This window comes from Poromitra crassiceps (assembly GCF_964638095.1).
Source record: "Poromitra crassiceps genome assembly, chromosome: 2".
Lineage (NCBI taxonomy): Eukaryota > Metazoa > Chordata > Actinopteri > Beryciformes > Melamphaidae > Poromitra > Poromitra crassiceps.
In genome coordinates this window covers 96,937,103-96,959,095 of record NC_139624.1, presented here as the reverse complement: position 1 = coordinate 96,959,095, position 21,993 = coordinate 96,937,103, and positions in this window count along the sequence as shown.

The window sequence follows — 21,993 nt, the reverse complement described above, 5'->3', positions numbered from 1 at the left end:
GGGGAAATATTTAATTCTATTGCTTTTAATTCTGGGAATATAACCCCCAGGGGTTACACCCTCCCCCATCTAAACGTCTGAATGTCCTCATCAGACCTATTCACAGCTCTAATCATCAAGTACTCCTAGTTACCAGACAACTATTTAGGTGACTTCTTAGACAGAAGTTGCTGTACTTAGTATATTAGTGTCATTGGTTTCGGGGTCATAGCTAATTGTAATCACCATGCCTCGATAAACTATAGTCATAGGTCTGTCAGTCGGTTCTCCAGGTTTGTCGTAACTGAGGCGTAGAACAGGTTTCACTCTCCTCTTCGCTCTGAGTTCTTGGGAGGAGTCGGCACCCACAGCCGAGGTGCTAGATGTAAGGACGTCTCCCACATCTAGCTCTGTGTCCAGCACAGGGTCTCGGTGTGGTTGTGAATCTTCTCCCATTTGCTCCGCTGCGTCAGGTAGCTCATCCACTTGTTCGTCCTCTTCAGCTATGTCATGGACACTGGAGTCAGCACTACCAACTGTGTCATGGGTGACCAGAACATCTCTTTGCACAGCCTCCTGAATTTGGGTTTCTGTATGTGCGTCAGGTTCCCACTGAGGTACATAATAGTTACCTTCCTCTTCAGACTCAGAAGTCCAATCCTCTTGGCTCACATGTTCTGGGTTTTGTGTCGGATTCGCATCATTTTCACGTCTTGCTTTCTGTGCCCTTGTCACAGGTTTCTTTGGTTGTGCTTTCCTCTCTGGTTGAGTGGGCATCCTCACCAAGTAACCGATTGGCAGCAAGTGATCTCGGTGCATTGTTTTCACTATGCCCGTCCCTCTCTCTGGTTTCACTCGATACACGGGAAGGTTGGGCAACTTAGCGATCACTACATAGGGTAGCGAGTTCCATCTGTCCTTTAGTTTGTGTTTTCCTGTGATCCCAAGATTACGAACCAGTACACGATCCCCTTCCTCCAGTGCCTGATTTCTGACTCTTGTATCGTACAGTCTTTTGTTCCGTTCATGGTTCTTGGAAGCTGCGTCAGCGGCTAGCTGGTAAGCGTTCCGTAGTTCTTCTCTCATGTTGGCCACATACTGGTGATGCTTTAGACCATCCTCTTCACCTGAACAGATGCCAAAGCACAGATCCACTGGCAGCCGCGCCTCCCTTCCAAACATTAGAAAATAGGGCGAATACCCGGTGGCATCGTTTCTTGTGCTGTTGTAAGCATGGACTAGCTGGCTTATATGCTGGCTCCACTTGGGCTTTTGGGCTGGCTCAAGCGTGCCTAGCATGGACAAAAGAGTCCGATTGAACCTCTCAGGTTGAGGGTCACCCTGAGGATGGTAGGGGGTGGTTCTTGACTTGCGGATGCCAAGCATGGTCAGGAGCTCTTTTATGATTTTACTCTCAAAGTCCCGACCCTGATCGGAGTGGATACGGGCTGGCAATCCGTAGTGTACGAAGAACTTTTCCACAAGGACTTTGGCAACTGTCAGGGCTTTTTGATCTTTTGTTGGGAATGCCTGAGCATATCTTGTGTAATGATCAGTGACGACCAGCACATTGGCTATGCCTTTGGAGTCAGGCTCGATGGAAAGAAAGTCCATGCACACCAAGTCCAGTGGGCCACTACTGGTGATCTGTTGTAAAGGGGCAGCCCTTTGTGGGAGTGTCTTCCTGGCTACACACCTTCCACAGTTCTGGATGTACGTTGCAATTTCAGAGGCCATTTTGGGCCAATAAAATCGGTCTTTGAGGAGATCTGTGGTTCGGTCTATGCCCAGATGACCAGCGTCGTCATGCATGGACTTCAACACCATGTGTCGATATCTGCTCGGTAAAATGAGTTGGCTCACGTCTCTCCCAGAAGGTCTTTTGGTGACTCTGTACAGGAGACCACGCGTTATCTTAAGCTTGGCACTTTGTCGTAGCAGCAGGGTAACATCAGGATTGGGATGCCTAGGGAATGAGACATGTTGGCCCCTCTCAATTTGCGGCTTCACCACACTGATGACTGGGTCTGAGTTCTGGGCCTCTACCAGCTCTTTACGGCTCAGCTGCTCGAGTGGGCTCACCTCTATCTGAGTGAGGTAGGCGTAGGCAGCAGGAATGGCGTCAGGGGAAGCACCTAGTTGGTCGACACATCTGATGGTGTGATTGTGGGAGCCACTTACAGTAACTCTTCGACAGAGAGCTTTTATCCCTGAGGGTGGAACATCCACCCATCCATCTTCTGCCGCTTGCGAATGTCTGGATAGCAAATCAGCATCTATGTTCTCTCGACCAGGCTTATAGCGAATGCTGAAGTCATAGGTGGAGAGTTCAGCTAGCCACCTGTGGCCTGTGGCATTAAGCCTAGCGGTGGTCAAGACATACGTGAGCGGGTTATTATCCGTTCGGACCGTAAACTTGGCGCCATACAAGTAGTCACGAAACTTGTCGACTACCGCCCACTTCAAAGCTAGAAATTCTAACTGGTGGATTGGATAGTTTCGCTCTGGTGGTTTTAGCTTGCGGCTGGCGAAGGCGACTGGCCGGAGCCCTTCAGGGTACTCTTGATTCAGCACGGCTCCCAGTCCATTTAGGCTTGCATCTACGTGCAGAACGTAGGGCTTCACTGGATCAGCAAAGGCCAATACGGGTGCATGGGTGAGTTTGTAGACTATGCTGTCGAAGGAGTCATCGCATGCTGAGGTCCACCGTCTGCCAAAAGGCTCTGAGACCTTGAAGTAGCTCTCTTTCTTGTTTTTGCTGACATCTTTCTTTTTCCGCTGAGCAGGAGGGTATCCCTTGGTTAGTTCTGTCAGAGGGCGGACGATGGCAGAATAGCTCTCAACGAACCGTCGATAGTATCCGCAAAATCCCAGAAAAGACATTAGGGACTTTAGGTCAGTTGGTTTGCTCCAGTGTGTGACTGCACTCACTTTATCAGGATCAGTTGCCACGCCGGACGCTGAGACAATGTGCCCCAAGAACTTTACTTGGGGTTGGCAGATTTGGCACTTGTCAATGGAGATTTTGAGGCCGCATTCTTCCAGTCGATCCAACACTTTGAAGAGCCGTTCCTCATGCTCCTCCAGTGTTTTTCCAAACACTATCACGTCATCAAGATACACGAGGACTTGTAGCAGGTTCATGTCCCCGACAGCTTTTTCCATTAACCTTTGAAAGGTTGCAGGAGCGCCAGTAATACCCTGAGGCATTCTCTCGAACTGGAAAAAGCCAAGGGGACAAATGAAGGCTGTCTTTTCCTTGTCTGCCTCGGACATCTCCACTTGATAATAACCGCTTCTCAGATCCAGTACAGTAAACCATTTGCTCCCAGTTAGACTGTCAAGGCAATCGTCTATGCGCGGCATGGTGTACTGGTCTGGAATGGTTCTGGAGTTCAGTAGACGGTAGTCTATACACATCCTTACGTTGCCATTCTTCTTTCTTACTATGACTATAGGGGAGGCGTATGGACTGCGTGACTCTTTTATTATTCCGGCTGCCAGTAGTTCTTGTAGATGCCGTCGAACATCTTCAATGTCAGCTGGTGCGATCCTGCGGGATCTCTCCCGGAATGGTCGAGGGTCTCTCAGCCTTATCTGATGTGTCACTCCTCTTGCCAGACCCACATCCCATTCCTCCAATGAGAAGACATTGGTTCTTTTCGATAGCTTTTCGGCTAGCCGTGTCTTACACACTTCGGGGATGGGTGATTCTCCAAAGTTGAACAGCTCGGGGTCAATGGACTTTGTTTGATGAGAGTCCTTTTTTAACTCGGTGACCTGGTCCACTAGGTACACTTGGGCTAGCACCGTACCTTTAGGAAGAGCAGTCTCTTTTTGGGACTCATTTCTCAGCAGAAGTGTGAACCCATTCACATTCATGGCAGTGGGCGGCAACACGACGGGTGGAACCAGTACACCTGCTGGAAGGTTCGTACTTTCATCAGCCTCCACCATTAGGATGCTTTTGCCCATGGGCTGATGCTGCTCTACCTTGCAGAGGGCGTAGTGTGTGCCTCCAGGTGGGATGGTGAGCGGACCAGGGCCTTGCCACTTCACTTGACCAACTATGCCCATCGGAGGAATGCAAAGGGCTGTTGGCGGTTCTGGAGGGAGAGTAGATATTCTCAGAGAGTGAACCTCACTGTTGCCTTCAAGTTTCTCACAGTGGTTTATCAAGGACCGCAATTTCTTGGAGTTTGTGCCAATGATGACAGGAACTGGATCAGGACTCTTTGGGTCTGGACATACTAAAGCCAATACAGAGACTGTCTCTTCAGCTCCCTCAGAGTTAGGATGAAGCCCCATCTCAACTGCCACATAGCCTTTGTATGGGTAGTTGGTGTCGCTCAGGCCCCATATAGCGAGGTCAGTCAGTGGGAGAATGGGGACGTTGTAGAGGTAGCGGGAGTACCAGCTCTCAAATATGATGGTGACTCTAGAGCCGCTGTCACACAGAGCTCTGCATGGTTGCCCTTCAATCGTCACATCGGTCATCATGGATGGGCCAACGAGCCCCTCCGGCAGACCACTGGGCTTAGGAGTGTGGACTGAGCTTTTCCTTACTGATCCAACTTCGTTAGGCTCACCTGAGCTCTTTGGTGGGCCTTTCTCCTCCTTACTCTTCCGAAGAGCACTGAGTAGTCTTTGAATTACTTTTGGTGGGTTCTCAGGGGCCATGCAGTGGGTGGCAATGTGGCCGCTTTCCCCACATCTGTAGCAGAAATAGCTGTCTGGGTCTTTTACTGCATTGGGTCTTGCCACTCTGTTGGGTCTGGCTCTCCCTTCTCTTCTTCTTGGATCTGCTGTCGTGGAGCTGTGTGATACAGACATTACAGTTAACTGGTGTTGCAACTGTTGGACCTGCTGCTTCAACATTTGGACTTCACTTTCTCCTCCAGGGTCTGTAGCTTTCTTGGTTGGTTTTGACTTTGACTCAGTGTGAGCGTCGTGTCGCTGGTGTGTCAGCTCACCAAGCTCAGTGCGTAGCTCTTTGATCTCTGTTTTTAACTCTTGGACCTCTGTAGCCTTGGCTTGGGCATCTTCACTGACTTTTACTTGTCTTACTGTTGTGTTTAACTTTCGTCGGGCTGTCTCGTATTCTTCCTCTTCACGAATCTCATTCAACAGCTGTAAGAATGTGGGAGGTCTCTCTCTCCTTTCCCTCAGTCTCAGATGTAACAGCATCATATCTGACTGAGCAGCTCCTCTTATGAGTTGGTCGATTCGAGCACGATCAGCTCTGTTGCTCGGGAGGCCTCCTTTTTGCAGTACTTTAGTCATGGAGCGCTCCAACCTCCTCAAGAAGTCTGACAGCTTTTCACCTGGCTGCTGGTGTAGGCCACGGAACGCAAAGTATAAATCTTCACCAGATTCAGGGGTTCCAAAAGCACTTTCTAAGGCCTCCACATAGCAATCGGGGCCAGCATCTTGGTCGTTCAGCCGTACAGCTTGAATTATTTCCAACGCTGGTCCCTTTAGGCTCTCGACTATTCTCTTTCGCTTCTCTCTTGCCGAGCAGTCACATTCTTCAATCATCAGATGGGCTTGTTCAAGCCAGTGATCAAGACTCTCCTCACCTGCAGGCGTGGGCAGATTACCAGAGAACATCCGCAAGCGTCGAAATGCATTGTTCTCATAATTGGGCCTCATGGTTTTTCCCAGCAGATCTCCGACTGCTCGGATGATTGACTCAGGAGAGTTTTCTGGTGGGGCATCCGTAGACAGCATGGCATGGACCTCATTTGGTGTCTTTCCCTCGTCTTCCATTAGCTTGTTGAGTTTGCTTAAGAAGTCATCTGCTGGACTCACAGGTTCAGTAATGAGAGAGATCTTCCATTCTGAGCCTCCATTTAGTGGCTTCAGGATGGCGGGTATGCGTTGCTGGTCTATGACTTGACTGCATTCACAGAGTACTAGGCAGCTGCCTGTTTGAGGGTCACTTTGAATGTCTGTCACTCGTACTCTTCCGAAGCTCTTCACTGTGGCAGCAGTCTTTTCAATGTCTGATTTGTCAGCGTCAGTAGGAACGTCATGGAGTACAAAGGCCTGTTTTGGGTCAATGCCTTTATCGCTGCACCAGCTGTGTAGCTTGGCTGCTATCTGAGTAGCCATTTTATTACAACTATTTATTGGTGCAACCCTCTATTTTATTCTGGAAACAAAATATTTCTTTAACGGGCAAAAATTAACGGCGGTTTAGCGGACTAATCCCGGACGAGCCCCCATTTTTATGTAGCGCTTTCGTCGTATCCACTAGCCTGAGATACAGCGCCCCAGATCCTTTTAACTTTAAATAGTCCTATTTGTATGCTATACCATGTTAATTTATATGAAATAACTCTTAATGTAGGGTATGAGAGTGTAACTGTGATTTTAAACCGTTATATGTATTTATTTATTGCACCCAAACCTAGAGCAGCAATTACTTATAATCCCTTATTTACTTTGAAAATTGGTGTATTACCCTTTAAACTCACAATGGCCTAATATTACTTTATCCGTTTTGTTTCCCAGGTACGGGATTCCCTCAGGTAAGTCAAACACTTAGAATATCAAGTCAGTAATCATAAATCCACACAACTCAGGTAAGTATGAAAATAGAATGGGATTTAGTTATAAAACAAATAAAACAATTATCACAGTTAACATAAATTCACTTTTCCTTCAAGTATGCATTTTCTTTTACAGGAAAATATACCTTTTTGTTTGTGACATAATCCAGGTAAGTATTATTAAATAAACAAACAGCTATACCAACCAGACAAACATCATTTCACTAATGAATGTTATCAACCTCTGAAATCAGTAATGCAAATATCAAAATAATATCCCAGTCAATAACCTTATTTTTATACAATGCACATGAAATGTAAACCCCTTTGCTTTACCTCTGGTATTATATAATATAAATTGTGGGCCCACCTTTGAATGTCAATACCTCTAGCTAAGCCGGCACACCTAACTAACCCCAGTTGCAGGCCTGTTTCAAAGCTTGGGATCGGTGTGGCCGCAAACCAAATGGCCTCTTCACTCCAAGGGGAGCTTTAAAATAAAGTGTGAGGTACCTCTTTAGCAAGCAAGATGAACGCGTTTATCGTACTGTCATCATCAGCACGGATGCATGTCTGGACAGGCAGCGCAGCAGCAGCAGTTGAGATCCACGGGAAGGAGAAACGGAATGGCCGGGGCTAGCAGCTCCAAGCCCAGGCGGAGATTTTCCTCTGTTGTCTCCCGTCCGAAACAGTAGAGATCGCCGGTGGCTACTTAGCCTTAGCTTCACGAGGTCTTACTGGCCTGGCAAGACACCAGCTATCGCTAGCCACTTGTGGGCTAAAACTATGACACGCTCTGCACAGTTACTGTTTAGCTCTGCTAACGAACATCACCGTTAGCCGTCCACCAAGTGATTCTGTCCAGCGTCCAGTCCTCTTCAGCGCTCGCAAAGCACCTCTTTACCAATGTCCTCGGGTTGACAACTTGGCAACCGACACGCTGTTAGTTTAACGCGAGTTAAAACTAGTAAACGTCTAGAAATCAAATTCGGGTTTCTCCAACCTCCTCTTGCAGCGACTGACTGCTTGCCGGTTTCAAAACACACTGGCCGCTTCCCCAGCACACACCCGCCCCTGCTCCACTCACAACCAATCACAACGTTAGACAGGTGATGTCCCCCTTTATGGACCAATGGGAAACAGAATACAACGTAGGTGAACGTGAAACAAGGTAGGCTGTACCAACATGTGCTGACACAACATGTACGTTGTTAACAACAATGCTGGTTACAGATGGTTGTTAAAGTGACAGGACCAGTTAAGATTACAGGAATGAAATTGACAGTTTGATACAGCCTAATACTACAATCACTGTACATCTATACACATTTTAAATGGGGATATTTACTTTTAGTTTTATATTTAATTCAAATGCTTTTAGTCAGGGAGTATGGGGAAATATTTAATTCTATTGCTTTTAATTCTGGGAATATAACCCCCAGGGGTTACATATACATAAATACACTACTGTGTATTTTATTTTATGCTATGTGTGTTATGTGAGCGAGCTACTGTAACTTGTCCCAATTTCCCCCCGGGAATCATTAAAGTCTTTCTGATTCTGATTCTGATTCTGATATTACACATGGGTTTTCACTGCTTTTTCACGCATTGCAAGTTGGAGAGACACTTGGATTTGAGTCGGCAGGTAGCTCCGTGAGCCAGCAAGCATGGTTTTGTTATATAAACTATAACTCCTTTGATGTCCAACACACAGCGAGATGAAAGCCTGCATCTGCCCATCACCTGCACAATTTTGATATAGGCCTATTGAAATAGGCTAGACTTAAATGTTCACACATCTCCATCTATTGAATAAGCGAATATTATTTTGTGATGTAGACTAGCCTATACGTGATGAATGAATGAATTTGCAATTAGGAAGCACAGATGCACAGTGCGCCTCTCCTCACCTCACAACAACATGGAAATAACATTTGCTTTTATGGAAGAAAAAGGTAAGAAATAGCGTATTGTGTTAGTTAGCCTCAATCTCGAGATTATGGCAATTTAAACTAATTAAATCCATCAAGAATTGAAGAGAGGAATTGGAAACATGCGGATGTTCGCTGCCAATCTACAGTATATGGCATGCACCATGCAGTCGCAATATGATTATTTATTTATTTATTTTCAGTGTTTATTCTAATTTATTTCATCTGATAATATGTATAGGCCTAAAACTGTAGCAAATTCATTGTGTTTATAGGTGTTGCCCCCATGCACGTGAGTCTAATTTATTATAGAGTTCAAGATTCAAGATTTTTTTTTATTGTCACTCCGTGGTACAAGTATCACGTGTGAAATTCTTGTGCTGTGGACTCCGTTTACAACATAGTGCAAATATAACAGGGCATATGAGGGCAAAAACAACAAGAGACACAACAAGCAATAAGGCAGTAGAGTGATAAGACAAGTCAGAGACAGTGGCATATTCACTGCACATAGGTGCACATGTCATGTGCATACTTTAGACGTGCTTAAACATTTTAAATTTGACGTATTTGACATACAGGTGCAAATAGGATATACCTTATTAAACATACAATTACACATTAGACATACATAATGGTAGCAGCTACAGTACGGTACAGTACGGCTACTACACTATTTGTGTATGTTAAGGAGTCTCGTGGCCTGCGGGAAGAAACTGTTCCTCAAGCGATTTGTGCGTGCTTTTGGAACCCTGTATCTCCTCCCTGAGGGTTTTTAGTTTTTTTTTGTTTATTTATTTGCACTCATTTAAAACATAATATAACAAACATAAACATTTGCCTACATATTGTGCAGGTGAACATCTAAAAAACCCGAGAGAGCTTGTAAACATGATGTCACCTCTTATCGATACACAATCAATAAATTAAAAACAGAAATAAAACTGAATAAAAGAAAAACATAAAAAAGTGTGGGTGTGCTGTGTGTGAAAGGGTGTATGTGGGTGGTAGAATTAAGTTAGGTTCATCAGATAGATCTTAAATTTGTGTTTGAAATGATTGAGAGATTTGGACTGGGATACAAGATGATAAATATTGTTCCATATCTGGACACCCCTATATCTGATAGAGAACTGACAGAGTCCAGTGCGGTAAAATGGGAGGTGTAACAACTTGGCTTGTCTAGTGTTGATATTGTGAACGTTGCAATTTACCTGAAAAAAAGCTTTACAGGGCAAGGGAGTGGAAACATCCTGGGACAATACATTGAAAATAAAAATACATGTTAAGTACTTATTTAAATTGAAAATTGTTAAGATATTTAACTGTTTAAAGAGCGGATCTGAATGAGCAATCCAGTCACTGAAAGTTGAAATTCTACAAAACCTTTTCTGTAATAAATAAAGCTTGTGAAGGTGAGTAGGATAAGTTGCTCCCCAGATTATATTGCAGTATGTAAGATATGGATAGATTAAACTATAGTAAAGGGTTAATAGGCATTTCTGATTAACCAGACTTCTAAATTTACGAATTATACCAACAGACTTCGATATTTTATTGCATACATGATAAATATGGCTCTTCCAGCTCAATCTTTCATCAATCAAGACACCAAGAAAACTTGTTGATGATACCTGGGCAATTTGATTATTTCCAATAAATAAATTTGAATCAGATTTATGGTATGTTTTATTTTTGGATGTAAATACAATAAAACTGGATTTTTTCACGTTTAATGATAATTTATTTAATTTGAACCATTTGGAAATGTATTCTAAGTCTGAATTAGCCTTGGCCATAAGTACAGAGAAATCATTATGTGAAAATAATAAATTTGTATCATCTGCAAAAAGTACAGGAAATAAACAGGACATAACTGCAGACAGGTCATTATTATAAATAAGAAACAAAAGTGGTCCAAGAATTGATCCCTGTGGGACCCCACAGGTTAAAGTAGAATACTTTAACCTGTATTACTGTAATACTTTATCCTAATATACGTAGTATATTAGGGTAACAGGGAGAACAGGCTGTTGTGGGGATGGTTTGTGTCTTTGATGATCTTCAGGGACCTCCTGAGGCACCGCTGGTTATACAGTTCATGCAGTTCTGGCAACTCACATCCTGTTACGTGCTGGGCCGCGCGTCTCACTCTCCGTAGCGCCCTGCGGTCCATGGTGGTACAGTTCCCGTACCAGGTGGTGAAGCAGCCAGTCAGCAGGCTTTCAATGGTGCCTCTGTAGAAGTCCCTAAGGATTTCTGGCCTTAGCCCAAATTTCTTCAGGCGCCTGAGTCCGTGTAGTCGCTGTTGGGCCTTTTTGACAACAGTGGCGGTGTGACCGGCCCAAGTCAGGTCCTGGTGGATGTTGACTCCCAGGTACTTGAAGCTGTCCACCCTTTCCACCACTGTGCCGTTGATGGTGATTGGGCGGTGTGCGCCCCCCCCTCCTGTAGTCTACAATGATCTCCTTGGTCTTGGAGACGTTCAGAGAGAGGTGGTTGTCCTGGCACCACTGTTCCAGGGCCCCCACCTCCTCTCTGTAGGCCGTCTCGTCGCCCCCCGAGATCAGCCCCACGACTGCTGTGTCGTCTGCAAACTTCACGATGGTGTTCGAAGTTTGAGTCGCCACGCAGTCGTGGGTGTAGAGGTCGTACCAGAAGGGGCTGGAGACGCACCCCTGGGGCGCTCCTATGCTGATGGTCAGTGGGGAGGAGGTGAGGTTGCCCACCCTCACCACCTGGCGGCGATCTGTCAGGAAATCCAGGATCCAGTCGCACATTGCTGTGTTTAGTCCCAGATCCTTGAGCTTGTGTACCAGCCTGGAGGGTACTATGGTGTTGAATGCTGAGCTGTAGTAATATACGTAGTATATTAGTTAGTAGTTAATATACTGTAGGCTATAGTCTACTTAACTTTGCAATAAAAATAAAAATAAATAGCTTAAACATATGCCTTATGTTATTTAGCCTAGCTGTTTTCAGGGGAGCTGTATGGACAAAGGAAAGGATTATAGATAGAACACTTCAATTAATATTCTGCCCATTTTCTGGAAAACGACCTAGTGAAGACTTTCCACTCTGCTGGTCTAAATACCAGGTGTGGTCTTGCGCATTCCTGGCTCGCAGTTTTCTGCAGGTGCACAGAGATATCTCTACAATCACTAAACATTGTTCATTTATGTTGTCTTGCCACACAGTTTGTCTGTCAAATGCGTAATCCGAGAGCGCGAGGATCTGTTCTGCAGCAGCCTATTCAACTGATTATTTATATCTCCTGACACGCCGACAGGATCTAATCATAAATGATGTTTTCTACACATCTAAAGGTGAGCTGTTACACACGCCCACATTCATACCGTGAAAAGTGTTTGAAAAAAATTAGTTGTAACTTTGAGTCAAATGCTCACAGTTGAATAAGGTTCATTGAGTCATATATTAGCAAGATGAGGACGTTCTTATTTGTGAATGCCAGTCGGGTTGAACTGATTTTGTTTTATGAAAATCTGAGGAAATTTAGCTTCCCCATTCCCGATGTTGAATAAAAAACAATGAGTTGAACGTTCATTTCAAGCTTTTGTAATTGGCTGCAGCTTATTTCCGAATTGTGCGATTGCGGCTGGAGAGCTGGCTGCAGTGTTTCATGCAGGAAACTCGGAGAAATATGGACTTGAAAATCAATTTCGGAGTGGGGGGGTTTTGAAATGGAGGGGATGTCCCCATTCGGAATAGCGGTGCCTTTAAAAAAAATGGGAAACCCCTCCATTACGAAGAATAGAGGTCGATCTTCGGAGTGGGGGGGGGGGGGGGTTTCGAAAAGGCAGGGTGTAACCTCCCGGGCCGGATGGAGTCTCAGGCAAATAGGGACAGGCAGCTACTGACTAACTATATACTAAAAACTAACTAGTGATTAACCTACCAACTGACCGACCGATTAACTGGCTGACTGATTGACTTTGACTAGCGTAGGCCTACGTACCTGACTAGCTGTCCTGAAATGCGACTGACCGTGGAATTGACGACAATGGGAGGGGAGAGAGAGACACGCACGCGGGAGCCACTCCCCACTGTGACGTAGCAGGCTTTGTCTTAACAGAATAAAAGCCTGTTATTTCCTTCTGAAAAAGGAAGGTGTTTTTCTCCTTTTTTTTTTCAAACTTTTTTTTTTTTTTTTTTAATGCTGCATTCACTTTTCAAATGGACATAGGGACAAGGTTAAGTATACATTTAGCAAAGGAATTACCCTGCTCCATGCTCTTTAAAGCATGCGCTGATCAGCTGTCTCCAATCTTCACCCAGATTTTCAACAGATCACTGGAACAATGCAAAGTCCCCTCCTGCTTTAAACGCTCCACCATAATCCCGGTCCCGAAAAAGGCCGCCATCAAAGGTTTAAATGACTACAGACCGGTGGCCCTGACGTCTGTAGCCATGAAATCCTTTGAGAGGCTGGTGCTGGCCCACCTGAAGGACGCAACCGGTCACCTGATGGACCCCCTGCAGTTTGCCTACCGGGCAAACAGGTCAGTAGATGATGCAGTCAATACAGGACTGCACCACATACTGCATCACGTCGACTCCCCAAGGACATACGCCAGGATCCTGTTCATCAACTTCAGCTCGGCGTTCAACACGATCATTCCAGAAATCCTCCGTACCAAACTCACCCAGCTCGGTGTGCCTGCCTCCACTTGTCAGTGGATCATAAACTTCCTGACAGACAGGTCGCAGCAGGTGAGGCTGGGAAAAACCACATCCGGCATCCGAATAATCAGCACTGGCGCCCCCCAGGGGTGCGTGCTCTCACCCTGGTTATTTCTGCTCTACACAAATGACTTCACCTCAGGGGACCCATCCGTCAAACTCCTGAAGTTTGCAGACGACACAACAGTCATCGGCCTCATCCAAGATGGCGATGAGTCTGCCTACAGACAGGAGGTTGAACGCCTGGCCCTCTGGTGTGGTCAAAACAACCTTGAACTGAACCAGCTCAAAACTGTAGAGATGATTGTAGACTTCAGTAAAAGCCCCCCTGCATTGCCCCCCCTCACCATTTCCAACAACACAGTGTCTACGGTGGACTCCTACAAGTTCCTGGGATCCATCATCTCCAAGGACCTAAAGTGGGAGGCCAACATTGGCTCCATCATCAAGAAGGCACAACAGAGGCTGTACTTCCTACGCCAGCTCAGGAAGTACAAACTGCCCCAGGAGCTGCTGGTACAGCTCTACACTGCCATCATCCAGTCTGTCCTCTGCAACTCTAGTCTCTTAGAACAGACGAGTTGGCTTCCGCAATTTTCAAATGCTTCCGCCATACCGTCTGTACTTCGTGGGGCAGAATCATGCACCAACCGGAATGGGAAGTAGAAAGGCGGGTTTTCCGCTCATTAGTCCAATCAGAATCGCAGAAAGGCGGGTCTTCTGCTCATTAGTCCAATCAGAATCCAATATGCCGCATTTTTCGTGCACACACGTGTCGTGATTGGTCGGATTCCGTCGAACTTCTTTCCTGTCTGAAGGTTTTTTCCCAACTTCCTTGTGCATGTTCTGGGGGTGTAACGTACAGACTGTGTATAGCTGCATTCGCCGGATGTAAATGAGACAGTCTGTTTTAAGAGACAACTGCAACTCCATCTCTGTCTGGTTTGGCTCTGCCACCAAACAGGACAAGCGCAGACTTCAACGGACAGTCAGGACCGCAAGATCATCGGTGCCAACCTGCCCTCCATCCAAGACTTGTACTCCTCCAGAGTAAAAAAAAAAAGGGCAGGAAAGATCATCACAGACCCATCTCACTCTGGCCACGACCTGTTTGAACTCCTCCCCTCGGGCAGACGCTTCAGAGCTCTGCACGCCAAAACCAATAGATGCAAAAACAGTTTCTACCCACAGGCCATTACTCTGTTGAACACCTTAAAACCACTTAAACCAGCCAATCACTTAATTTATGTTAATTTTTCACTGTGTTCACTGTAAACTCAAGCCTCGTTCACATTGAACGGCATACAACTGTACCGTGTACCGTGTAATATCTGTAATATCTGCATAATCCTTGTCTACGAAATTGTTGTTTAGTGTTGCACATTTTACTGCACACATTTATTGTACGTTCCCTTATATACTCATATTTATAATGCAATCCCTGTATAAGCCTTGTTTACAAACCTACGTAGCGTTGTTGCACTACTGTACATTCCCTTATATATTCATATTTAAAAATGCAATATCTGTATAAATCTTGTTCACAAACATTGTTGCACACCTACTGTACCGTACACTTTGACTGTACACTCCCTAATATATTCATATTTAAAAATAGCCACTTTACTACATTGTATATAGCACAGTCACCACATTGTATATAGCAGTCACTGTAAAAAGAGTATTTTTACAAAGTATTTTTTACAAAGTATTCTTGCCTTGCCTATGTGTAACCTTCTTTCTCCTTTTTTATTTTTCTCTATATGTGTGTACTTGTGTACTCTGTGTGTACTTGAGAGCAAAGCTAACCGGAGCTCAATTCCTTGTATGTGTTTGCATACTTGGCCAATAAAGCTGATTCTGATTCTGATATTGGAACGAGACAGCCATTGTGTTGCAGGGTCTGCTGGATCACAGTTGGGACTCCACAAGATGTCCAAATACATAACTGCTCAAGTGTTGGCGCTACTAGCAGAATGTTTTGAAATAGATTCTGTCTCCAAGGGGGGTGAGCCCCAACCCTTTATTTTAATGTTTATTATTTACAAAGTCAGTAGTATATCCAAAAACAGTGTTGCAGGCATACATTTAGTTTGACAGTTATTGAGAGTGGATTTGAGTGCCATTGTGCCGTTGATGTCATTTATGCACTAATGATAAATGACCGGTCCACAATTTCAAAATGCATGAGAGATATGTGCAAAATAAAACAGCATGGAAAGCCTGTTTTTCAGCGGTTTCCCTTTAACTAACTGCTTATAAATGGCTTAATAGTAGATGAACGTTCTTATAAAGTGTAACCTTTATCAGAGGGAGTATAACATTACCCCCTCTTCTACACCTGAACCATGACCAGGTGACAACAGTTGCCTAATTTAGGCAACTATTATCTCTTTACATAAGTGATGGGCTGTTTTTGTCTTCTCTGCCAGGGATGAAGCCACCTGTAAATGATTAAAATTAGCATTGCAGCTCTGATTCACCATCACAGGAACAAGGTGTGTCATCCAGTTTGCTTAAAATGAGTTTACTTGGCCAAATTCAGGTCAGATCTCCTGGATCTTTAAGTTAAGAAATGTGTGGCTTTCTTGTGTGTGACTAGTACTACCATTGCCAAAAGCTGTTGTATCTATCAATCTATAGGCTACTGGCATATTTTGGTGTCAGGTATTTCTTCATTCAGTTTGCATGTTGTTCTAACAGTACAGATATTCTGCTCATGTCAGAAGCTGGCCTAAAGTAAATGTCTAATTTCTGTGCTTTGGAGAAAGGTGAAACACAATAATACTTTTTTGTTTATATATTTCTCACATTCCAACACATACCAACCATTGGTTATGCACATACATTGTTTATTTATAACATTTACATTTCAGAAAAGAGAAAAATATTACATTTAGATTAACATTTAGGTTTGCCATTTTTTCAGTTTCAGATGTCATTACGGTAACACTTTCTATGAAGGTCATTATCTATAACGCATTATCACAAGGCATTATAATGCATTTATAAGGCTTTATAAGACTTGTTATTGTTATTTGAAATGTGAAAGGTGAAATGCTACACTTACCAATGCACGTGATTATAAACATTAATAAATGAGACGATAAGTTCTTAATTGTGGTTTATACCATAAGTTGACAGACAATTTATCTTTATACAAACAGAACATATTACTCATAGTCGCTCGGGTGTCACAAAGTAGCTAGACTCAGCCCTCAGTCTTAATCCGTTTCACTACTGTAAGACTGAGAATATTACTATTTAAATCTTTTCATAACGTTAGGTGGTGCTGTTGGAAGCCTTGCATCGGAGAACCAATCATGAGTGTTGTGGGCGGGCCTGCTTTCTGGGGGCAGTGACGCTCATGCAGAACAGGTGTCTTGAAAAACTTCGCTGCGTTTGCGGAGAAACATATTAATCACTTAGAAACAAACATAACCTGTTAACAGGACGTGTTTCATCCGGCCCCGGCGGCTAGAGGTCTTTCCCCCAGCGATAAGCCCGACTCCCGAGGCTTACGTTACAGAGCCTGATGATGACTTCACACAAGTTCACAGTAGTAAGCGGACCACTTCCGGGTAGGAAAAATTATTGTAAAATAAACAAGAGGTATAAACTCTCTTTGCAGCACATCAGTGTCTTGCTCTATATTGGAACTATGAAACATTGCATTGCCGCTACCAAATAAAATTCTAATAATAAATGTAGACGTGTTTGCTGCCGGCCGTTCTCGCCGGGCTCGAAGAGAAAGATTTTGACAGTGAAATTCCCAGACGTTTGGTGGTTAGGTGGCGCTGTTGGTGCCGCTCACTAAACGTCTGGAAACCGAGACTACAAAGTAGCCTGTTATGAAAAATAAAAGACAAGTCGTTCGAATAAAATAGGGATTTCAATTAATTTGCCCAAGGGTGACTATGGGCGATGTCCCAATTAAATATATTTTTAGTGAGTCTCTGATCAGACATTCTGACCAGTCTATTCCAAAGTCCAGAAATGTCACTATAGGGCGTTTGGGTGGGTTTGACGGGACGCAATTTTTTTTTTTAATCCTTCCGAGGTTAGCTGACAGTGTGATGTGATAGAGGTCGTCTTCCTGAGCGCGTGCATATATCGTTTGTGCTGCCACTTTCGACACAGGGGTGTACAGTGTCCAATATTTGTACAGAAATGACAATATGAGTGACCTCTGGGTGGGTTGACGGCCTGCCATGTTTTTTTACTCCTCCCGAGGTTAGCTGAGAGTATGATGTGATAGAGGGGGTTTACCCGAGCGTATGCATATATCGTTTGTGCTGCCACTTTCGACACAGGGGTGTCCACTGTCCAACGGCAGTCCAGAAATGTCACCATAGGGCGTTTGGGTGGGTTTGACGGGCCGCCATATTTTTTTTACTCCTCCCGAGGTTAGCTGAGAGTGTGATGTGATAGAGGACGTCTTCCTGAGCGCGTGCATATATTGTTTGTGCTGCAACCACTTTCGACACAGGGGTGTCCACTGTCCAACGGCTGTCCAGAAATGTCACCATAGGGCGTTTGGGTGGGTTCAACGGGCCGCCATATTTTTTTTTACTCCTACTGGCTTTAGCTGAGAGTGGGATGTCATAGAGGAGGTCTCCCCGAGCGCGTGCATATGTTTGGCAAGCTCCCACTTTGAACACAAACCTGTCCAGTGTCCAATTTGTAAAGGCTAGCACTCCAGTGAACAGGTTTTTATCTATTTACATACTGAGAAGAGCGTTCTCAATGTTATTAAAACAGTTGCTGTTAAACAGAAACATAATTTGTATTGTATACCTTCGTTTAGATGCTTTGTTTATTGTTTTAATCTGCGAACTAACCATTTTTCTATGCCTTTGAAAAACATGAATTACGCCGCTTTTACTATGAAGGCTGAAAGTCCGTTTTAGCGCCGAAGGCTTGTGGGAGAATAGGGGGCATAGTCTACTTCACAAGATGAGAATATTTGCGTTACTTTAAACAGAAGGGCAAAGGTAAGAATATTAGCCTTGTGTTACCTGTAGCCTACATCTGAGAACGAAATCGCTTGTTGCGTGTTGTGAGCTTTGAGATGATGCGCAATAAAGTCATTTAGACAAATAAATGAAAGCTGCCCATTAAATACTCCTCCTTAAATGGCAAATCAACTGAGGTTAGGCATATTTATGCTGAAATGATGTTGACATTAATGGCTAAATTAACGAACATAATAATAAGCTTTACAACCTGTAGAGGAGGACTTCTCTGTCGCTGCGAAAATTCTCACAATACGGCCGTGGCAGTTTCTTCATGATCAGCGCTCCGCTACATGTGCAAAGCAAAAGCGATTCTTATCAACCCAACTTTTCTTCGCTGTGGCGGCTTCTCATGGCTGGTTGGATCTTGTTCTGGACCATCGTTAGGCCTACGTAAAAATAACTGGCCGAGGGATGTCTGCGTTGACATTTCGCTCTCTTGGGTCAATCCAAAGCGCTGTCAGCTGCGAGGCCTGTCAGGCGCGGGATGCTGAACAGCTGCAGCGTGCGCATGGAGCGTCTGCTGTATTTTTTCTTCGTCCCCCCCCAACCACTCAACATAACAGCGGGGCGAAAATATATAATATTTAAGTCTATATTTAAGTTGTAGCTTATGGCAACATCACTGGTCACACAATATTGGGCTATTTTATATAGCCTAATGGATTTATTTATTTGGCATTTCCAACCGGCTACTTGAGCCGGCGACCTTTTAATTTGTCGGCCCACGGCAACAAATACCGTCTAAAAGCCGGCAATTACCAGCTGACAGAATCCCTGGCTGGGACACGTCATCAGTGATGTTAGCTGCGGTCGTAAGGTGTTTCTGCACCCATTCTAAAAATAGCTGTCACGCCCGCTCTCTCATGCGCCAACCTGTTGCTTAACGCAGTGAAAAGAGGAAGTGTTTTCTCCCCCCATCCAAATCTAACACTCCTTGTTCAAAGTAACGCTTCCACAAGATCTTATTGTCCAGGACTTGAAATGATCCAGCTGATATAAAGTAAATAACTCAAATGTAATTTCCTTAAGTAGAATGGCATGCTTATAGGCCCTGTTCCGTTCGTTTAAGTCCTTTTGACCTCTCAGCGGGACATGAGTGTCAACCACCAGCTGTACTGTAGGTCTTGCGGGCCTCAAACCACTGGTTTCCTCCCCAGATACAAATAGATTCACTCTAACCTAGGTTCACTGATATAACACTTGCCTTGTTTACGTTCACACCTCAGCCAAATAAACCACTTTGCAATTGTTCCCAGAATAAAGTGCTGCCTTATCAAATTCCCAACCAGATACATTCCAGTACAATTGTTCCCAGAACAAAATGCTATTTTATCAAACTCCCATATGAAGTGTTAATAATAATCCCATATAATCCCACAGTGCATGAATTCAATTCAAATGGAAAACGCCTCTAACCATCTTCCATAATAAGTGAACCTAGATGGCATTGCATGTCGCATTCTGATCACGGTGTGTACGCCTGAAAATGAATTATTTCTAAACTTTCACTGAATAAAATCTATTCTCCTATAAATGTATTTTATATAAATGCATTCGCTTTAACTCATTCATGGCCAAAGACGTCTTTGACGTGTTATCAGGAATAGCCCTCAGGGCCAATGACGTGTTTGACGTGTTTTTGTTTTTATTAGTGCAGCGCGTAGTTCAAACACTTCCCCAGCCTGTGACATAGTATCAGGTCCCTGGCATCTAAGACAAGCCGACAACACGTGAACAAACACATACCGCAGCTGTTGTTTTGAAATTGAGCAGGAGGAAAAACAGAAAACGGATAAACGCTTCTTTGTGCAGAGAGGAGAAACGCCATTGAAACGCCCCTCTGCGCGCTGCACGAGCTGGTCGCCTTCCTGTGTGCCAGCCGGGAGAAAACGGGAGAAAGTAATCCAGAGATGTGTTTGATCATCGGAGGAATGAGGAAATGATCGATCAGTTTGACGGGTAATCCAGAGGGCGGTGAGGACGTGTTGAATAGCCGAGGGGAAAACGGGAACGATCAAACAGCAGGGAGTATAGGACAGGGAGACATGGACGAGGACGGGTGGACCAGAACAAAACAAAATAAACACACGAACAGCTAACAAGGCAGAAGCGGCAGTCACAGCAGCAGACGCCAGCAGTACTCAGACCCGGAAACAACGTAACGAAGATAAAAGGGGGATCGTGTGTGTGTGTGTGTGTGTCTGTCTGTCTGTCTGTCTGTCTGTCTGTCTGTCTGTCTGTCTGTCTGTGTGTGTGTCTGTCTGTCTGTCTGTCTGTCTGTCTGTCTGTCTGTCTGTCTGTCTGTGTGTCTGTGTGTCGTTCTGTGTGTCTGTCTGTCTGTCTGTCTGTCTGTCTGCACACTCACTCACACTGAGTAAACTGTATTGTTGAATGTAAAAAAAGCAATTGTATGTACATGTATATATATATATATATATATATATATATATATATATATATATATATTTATATATTATATATATTTTATCATTTGTGTCATAACGAATAATATTTACATGTCTGATGTCAATACAGTTCAAAATAAAAGAATTGAGAGCGAGTTCTGCCTGAGATTGTGTGCTTTACAAAAATCGCCTTTTCTCCTGTTTTTCTTCTCAGAGAGACCTTTTTGGTGAAAACAGGGTGTATATAAATGGCTATGAGTAGAGTACAGAACATGCTAAAAGCTCACTTTTTTTTCCTGGTGAACCCAGAGACGTACATCTTCATTTTGAGGTATTGCAAATCACTTTGGTGCTAATAGATAATTTACTGTGGGTCTTGAAAGATGACCAACAATTATGAAAATCTTTGGCCTGTGCTAAATATTGGCAGTCCTAAACTGGCCATGAATGAGTTAAGGGGGAAAATTCATTTAGAGGGTTTTAGCATAGAAGGCAATGTACGTCACCTTGAGCACATAATAATGCTCCCTCTATATCTAGGAGTGTGGTTATGAGAGCAGATTAATTTCTGATATATGTCAACTGTATAATATTTGTTTACAATTATACAATCTTCATACACCTTTATCTCGGTTAGAGAAATTAATTTAAACACCTTTACAATGGAAATGCCTCACCATATGATAGCACTTACTTTACAAATCAAGGTGTGTCACTAATGAAATAATTTATTTACCCCCCTCTGCTATATGGGAAATACTCTTCTATAACTATGGATCATTTATATCCATTCTCTCCAAATAGAATAATTTGTCTTAGGTCCTTTTCTATAGCAAAACCCACTCCTATGAATGCCGGCTATGTTTCTAATTATATATCCAATAATAAAATTGCCCCAGCCTAGGTAACTTATGGATAATCTTTGTTACAAATTGTGATCTCCTGTTTTAAATTAGTTCTTTCCACTCATCTCATATATTTCCTGTTTCAGGAAAAAACGGCTTCAACAACCATTTTAAGCCCAACCCCGCTAACCGGTCTCAAATCAAATCAACCCACAATACTATTTCATTAATGCCAGCTCGCTCACTACCGCTTAAACACATCAAACTTCCTCCCAACCGCTAGCCTGGAGGAAGGTAATATCATCTAACAGTTAAAAACACACTTCCTTTCCTGTGGCAGGCAGCTCTTTCAGCGGCTCGCAGACTGTTGTTTCCTAACCAGAGGAAATCAGCTAAAAGCCCATCTAGACACATCATCTGTGCTATCCACCTGTGCTCCTATCAGCTGTGAATTAACGACAGATACCAATGACATCTTAAACCTTTGTTGAAAAGGTCCCAGTACCCATCAAAATCAGACTGGGTCTCTGCAAGTGTTCACTCTCGCTCTCTGGCTG